We start from the raw sequence: 6003 nt of genomic DNA, 5'->3' as shown, positions 1-6003 counted from the left end.
ATATACTTATTTATGACTAGAAAAAAGCCCATTCAAATTAGCTTGATTGAATATGTCAATTACAGGGCAATACCGCGTGTTCATTGGTCTGTTGGTGTTACTGCTTCGCTGACTTTTGTCTTACAATAAAACCGACTGTGGAATATTTGGAATATTTCCCGATGTTGAGCGCTGACGAATTGAATCTTAAGCGTTGAACCATTTTTTTAATGCGAGAGTTGTTCACGTTCGAAATTGTATGTTGCTTAAAATGAGTATTTAGGCGAAGAAGAGTAAACAATATACATGTACGTTCATCGTAGAAATGTAATTGTGAATTAAGCATGAGAGCGTTTTAAAAGCACCTGCAGGGCTTTATGAGCTTAACACAACAATAAAGGTTTAACTTTGTGACAGAGTTAGTATCAAAAATGTTCTTTTTTGGTTGCATGACATTTAAATACAACGAGATATTAAAAAAGTGGTTGTGATTGTTTTTGCAAAGCTTATATTTGCGTCACGAGCAATTTATTTTAGTAGAAAGAACAGTTAATTTCTTCACACAATGAAGAAGGTATAAACAATGGAACAGTTGTGTAGAAGTGTAGTGTTTTGCTGTAATGGCGATACTTTGTAGTGCTTATGGTTCACAGAACACTGTTCTTCTTGTTAAGCGATTTCCCTGCGGAAATTTTAAAATTCACAAGCGGATATTTAAATACCATATATACATCGGTATATTATGCAATCAGTGAACCATTGCATATTCATTACTGCTTAAAAAAAATTAAAAGGACACTGACGAAAGTTATAAGATATTTCCATAATTTCAGTCGGTTGTTCTCGTGTTTGCCCAGAAAAAGTACAATCTAGAAAAAATCACGCGCTCTTCTTTACAACCTTGGAAAAGATTCCAAGATTAAAGATCTTTGTCTCCTGTTCTTTCATGCTTATTGTAATATAAACAACAAAACATATTTTGGAAGCCAGGTTGAGACGACGACGGCCTTCATATAAGCTTCTTATAAATTCACTCCCAGTGAAAACATACACATTATTTTTCAGTCTGGTTGGACAGTCGACTCAGGATTAGCTGCAAGACGTTTCCAGACATGTCTTATTCACAATTATACACAAACATTGAATTCTTTACATTTTTTCTAAGAAATATTGATAGTGCAAGGTAATGATATAAACACTTAAATGAGCATTTTGTTAGCTGAAGCTATTTCAAAATTCTGGCATATTCATGTAAGTTAGGTCAAAACCATATTTCGTAATCTTCCTTCCCCAAGTTCGATAATGGTACGCGCGAGATCCAACTGGAAATGTTTTACGGCTGACACATGAAAAACAAATATACTGTTGACAGTCTATTTTAAGCATAAATTTCTAAACAAATATTAGTAAACGGCACCTTATCTTTCAGTAATTTAGAGAATGGAAATTTTATTTCCACAAGTGAACTAATTTACGGCCAAAGAGCAATACCGTCTTCTCTTCAAAGCTTGCCGTATCAATTCTTTCTGGCAGATATTCATCGCACGAGCACTTTGGTCACGGTATCTGCACCAATTTCTTCCCTTTGTTAATATATATCTCGGTCATTAATCACGACGGACGTATTTTGTCATGGTCAAATTTAGCTCATGTATTGCTGTGAAAATAATCTCGTCTGTACAATACAAAGATGTTTTTTTTACAAATCTGAAGTTTTTAAACCTCAGTATAAGAGATGGTCAGAGATGATAGACGCTTAGAAAACAATGAAGTGGTGCTAATTATACTGATCTTGAGTAAACACCCGCAGCAGAATTTCAAGTATGGTATAAACTGACCGCAAGCCATTATCTCCCAATAAAAACTTCGCCGCTGACAAGCTAAGTACTTGTTCTAAGGTTTGAGATCAACATTAACGACTACTGACTTTGCACAACACTTTGCAAAGATTAAGGGATTGGAGAAATGTCATTCGTTGTGCTTAGTGCCGGGAAATGAATCTTGTTATGTCGCACGCTCGTTAAATTAAATTCGCGTGCGTGTCGCGTGATGTGCGCGCTAGACCACGAATAGTTGCGACAGCCCCCTAACTTGTCATTTGCCGGTTTATTTAAATGTTTAAAACCCATAAGTAAATGTATTTTAAATGGAATTTAATCCCCCAAGGGAAACCTAAATGAGTAACCAGGGGCAAGCTAGTACAGATGCTTCTTCATAGTAATCAAAACTGCATAAGCATGACCAGTATTTGTAATCATTTTTCTGATCTACACATTTCAAATGGATGAAAGGTACCAAAAAAAAAAAAAAAAAAAAAAAAAAAAAACAAAAAAAAAAAAAAAAAAAAAAATTTCATTACTACTTAACTCAAAATAATACCGTGAACCGTTTGTTACAATCTACATATGGTGGCCTTCTGCACATAATAGCTCTTAATGTACCGGGGAGCAAATGAAAGCTCCGTCCGGAACTCTTCACTAGAACTTTGCTGCATCAAAGTTGTCCTACTATGTCTTATAACGCCATCTTGTTTTCAAAACGTTTGTTTTGCGCCAAATTCATTAATTATAATGCCTTGTTGGGTTGTTATCGTTTACGTTGAGTGGTTAATATTAGTGTATAGTATCGAGTCGCAGAGTTTTGTACGTCTACGAAGAAACATAAAACGGCAGTTGTTTCTTTTGTCCTACAAGCTTTATTGTCAATAATCTTTTTTTGCATATACATTACTTTAAGTAATACTGATAGGCTTTTACCAAGTTCTAAACTCAATTTTCTTTTGTACATATCTTGTTCATCTAAGGTAATAAGAAATCGATGTTAAGCCCATACTACGCCACCACACTAGCTATTAACAGCAATAGTTAATACAGTGTGTATCTTGGTGTTGCCCTTTGTGTACGGTTAAACTGAAATAGCAATATTGCATTTAAATACCTAAAACGCATAGCACCATATCGTATCAGCCCAACCACTCTACAAGTATTTCAAACCTTCTACAATCCTGGACAAACTAGTTAAGACAAATGAATGCACGTCACACATCTTTCGCGAAAATTTTGACTTGCGAGCGGAAAAAATATTTGATACCCTTCTCCCCCTACTCAATGTTGTTTCATAAGGCTTACAATTCGCCAGGCCTTTTATTTACAACACGACAGCACTGGCATCATTGAACTGATGGGAGTGGAGTTAAAAAGTTACCTCGTGTAACCAAACTCATTTTGGGGAAGGTTTGGGCATTAATATTCCAGTTATACTGCAGTCATCTTTGAATTCATGAGATAGCCCATTCATTCACTTCCTCTTCCCTGATATAACCAGCCAAGATAATCATGCAAATGTTCGGATGCGCATGAACCTCGCCTGCCCTAAGAGGTCGGGGTCCCGGAAAGGGATTTTTTAATGGTCTAACATCATCCACTAGAACATTTAAATTGTCTTCAAACAACTTTGCAGTGCTTGTAATGTATAATCCTTTCTGAACTAGAAGCCCCATTAGGTGATGCTCACTTCGTTTCTCTCCGAATGAATGAATTTTTGCCCATTTCCAGAACGATAGAATCTTCCCGGCGCCATTAGTCTGGGCCTTTTCTGGATTGAAAATTGCACGAAATAAACGTATGTCTATTGTGCTCCCAACTACGTTTAGACTTGTTTTCCTTTCTTTGAACTTCTTGGTTTTTTTTTTTGAGAAAACACTTAAGTAATTGTAAGAGCGCAAAGTTTCCGTATTAAGTTGCTTCAATAATAAGCTAAAATTTTCAGCCTTGATTTCTCTTGTGGGTGGCAGCAAGAAGAGCGTTGACTGCTGGCAGGTATCAACAGCAGGTCGGCTACTTGCGAGGTTCTACACATGATTAAATCATTCGTCGGGTGTATAACTTCACCTTGCAAACTTATCTTAGTATAGCCGTAAATTAAGATGTACTCTTTGGGTGTTTAATTGAGTAACTACACTTTTCGAATTCGTCTCTGAAAACAGGAACCCGCGAGCATAGGTACAACTTATGCCAGGCGAGCGGTCATACCAATAATATTAACGCTCAGTTCTTGCTTGTTTGAGTACTACGACGGACGGCTTGCCACTGAAAAAAAAGTCCAGTAAAGCTCTAATAAATATATACATTTTAAGGAAATGTCTTCCTCCGGCTGCCAAATTTCTGAGTCTCCTCCTAAGGACATGAAGTACCACTCTGATTTCAAATTTTTATCCGATATTTCATGGAACTCATTTCTCACCCACCAACGTTAGAATGTCCTGCTTACTAGAAACACAATGGAAACTGTGCCATTTTTTACCTTTATATATGTTTAAGTTGCCCTGAATTCTTCCTTCCTGAAATATGGACAAATACCCGCTAAATATCTTTTCAAAAAGTTCTCTTTTGTAATCCGTTTTCAGCTCAAAGTCTTTGCTTAACTGGGGCAATAAAATATTCATGGCATATACACCCACTTGAATAAACATGTGCTGTGCATAAACAAACACCCACGCTTAAAATCAGAGCAACTATACGAAGCATCCATTTATGTAAGATTGTGAATCCAACAAAGTTTTTATAGATTTGCATTAGGTTTATTGATGATGAGTTATTTTACATGGCGCCAAAACTTAAATTACACATTGCTCTCTTAGATTTGCTTGCGGACCTTTAAATTCTTAAAACGTATATGTAAAGAAGACCAAATAAAAATCCGGTAAACAGAACCGAAGAAGTAGTCGGGCTTCCCCTGAAACCTGGCGCGTGTTTTCAAATTAAGGCTGAATTTTCAGGTTTTCAAAACATCATCGGGGCAGTGGTTAAAGAAAGTTGTGGCATAAGCGAAGATTTAACAATAGATTCTAAGTGTTAAAAAAATAACGTTAATTTTAAGTCTCGTCGTAGCTTTACATACATTTACCGCCGATCAGTTAACTCAGTTGGTAGAGCGCCGGACTACCGTGCGGGAGGTCTCGGGTTCGAGTCCCAGACCAGGCCAACACTCAGGGTCTTAAAATAACTGAGGAAGATATGCTGCTTTTCCAATGACACCTGCAAATGGTTAGATGTTCTAGTCTTCTTTGATAAGCACGATCAACCGTAGGCCCCGTCTCCTGCATCTTCAGTGTTATGGTCAGCAGGGGACGTAAAAGAACCCACACACTTATCGTAAAGAGTAGGGCATGGAGTTCCCTTTGTTGTGGTCTGGTCTTTGCCCATCGTGCTGTGTACTTTTGAAATGCTCGAAGATATTAGCTGTACAAGCTACTCTGAGATCCGAGCGTAAAAAACATGATGATGATGATGATTAGCAAGTTAGACCTGCTTCTGAGAAGGTTAAAATGTTCTTTAACTGCTTGATTTCACTGATTATCCCCCTTTAGATTCAACTTATTTTTTTTTGAATTATTTGTTATCGTAGATTGAACACCAGTTAAGACCACCGCTTTCTTAACTGAAGAATGAAAATAAGACCTCTTGTGTTTTTTTAAAAGGTTTTTGTTTTTTCCAAAAATCTGCAAGCAGGTCCCCGTACAAGCCTAACGAGTGGGTGGGTGGGTGGGCGGGTAAAAATTCATTTTCGGCATCCACCTCGGGTTTCCAGTTACAAGGAACTCATCCTCTCCAGACTCTGAAATGTAGCTTTAAAAGACACTTTCTTTATATCCCGACTGCGAGATGCCATAAGGATGTGAATCCTATGTGACGTTAACATGGTTTTCACGTATTGATCTATGAAAACGTTTAAAAATTCCTTAACTAACATCTTTTTCTTCCGGCTTTAAAAATCCTCCAGTATATATTTTCTTAGATACAAGTGACATCATCATGTTTTCTCGAGTAGAATGTTAAATCGGCGCTTTACTTCTTTACGAACTTTTAGATAAAGATTTAAACTTTTTCTACGCATTTTTGCTCTCACTCAAACGTTTACCTAATCTCGATGTTGAGAAAGTTAGCGTGGGTTTTTGTTTGGGCAGAGCACATGTTTAGTGAAGTGGGTGTATCGTATTTTCTCGTTTAAACGCCCCCGGCGTTT

The sequence above is a fragment of the Oculina patagonica genome, chromosome 13 (genome assembly GCF_052425735.1).
Source record: "Oculina patagonica isolate OP01 chromosome 13, crgOcupat, whole genome shotgun sequence".
In the NCBI taxonomy this organism is placed as follows: domain Eukaryota; kingdom Metazoa; phylum Cnidaria; class Anthozoa; order Scleractinia; family Oculinidae; genus Oculina; species Oculina patagonica.
This window is presented reverse-complemented; position numbering follows the sequence as displayed.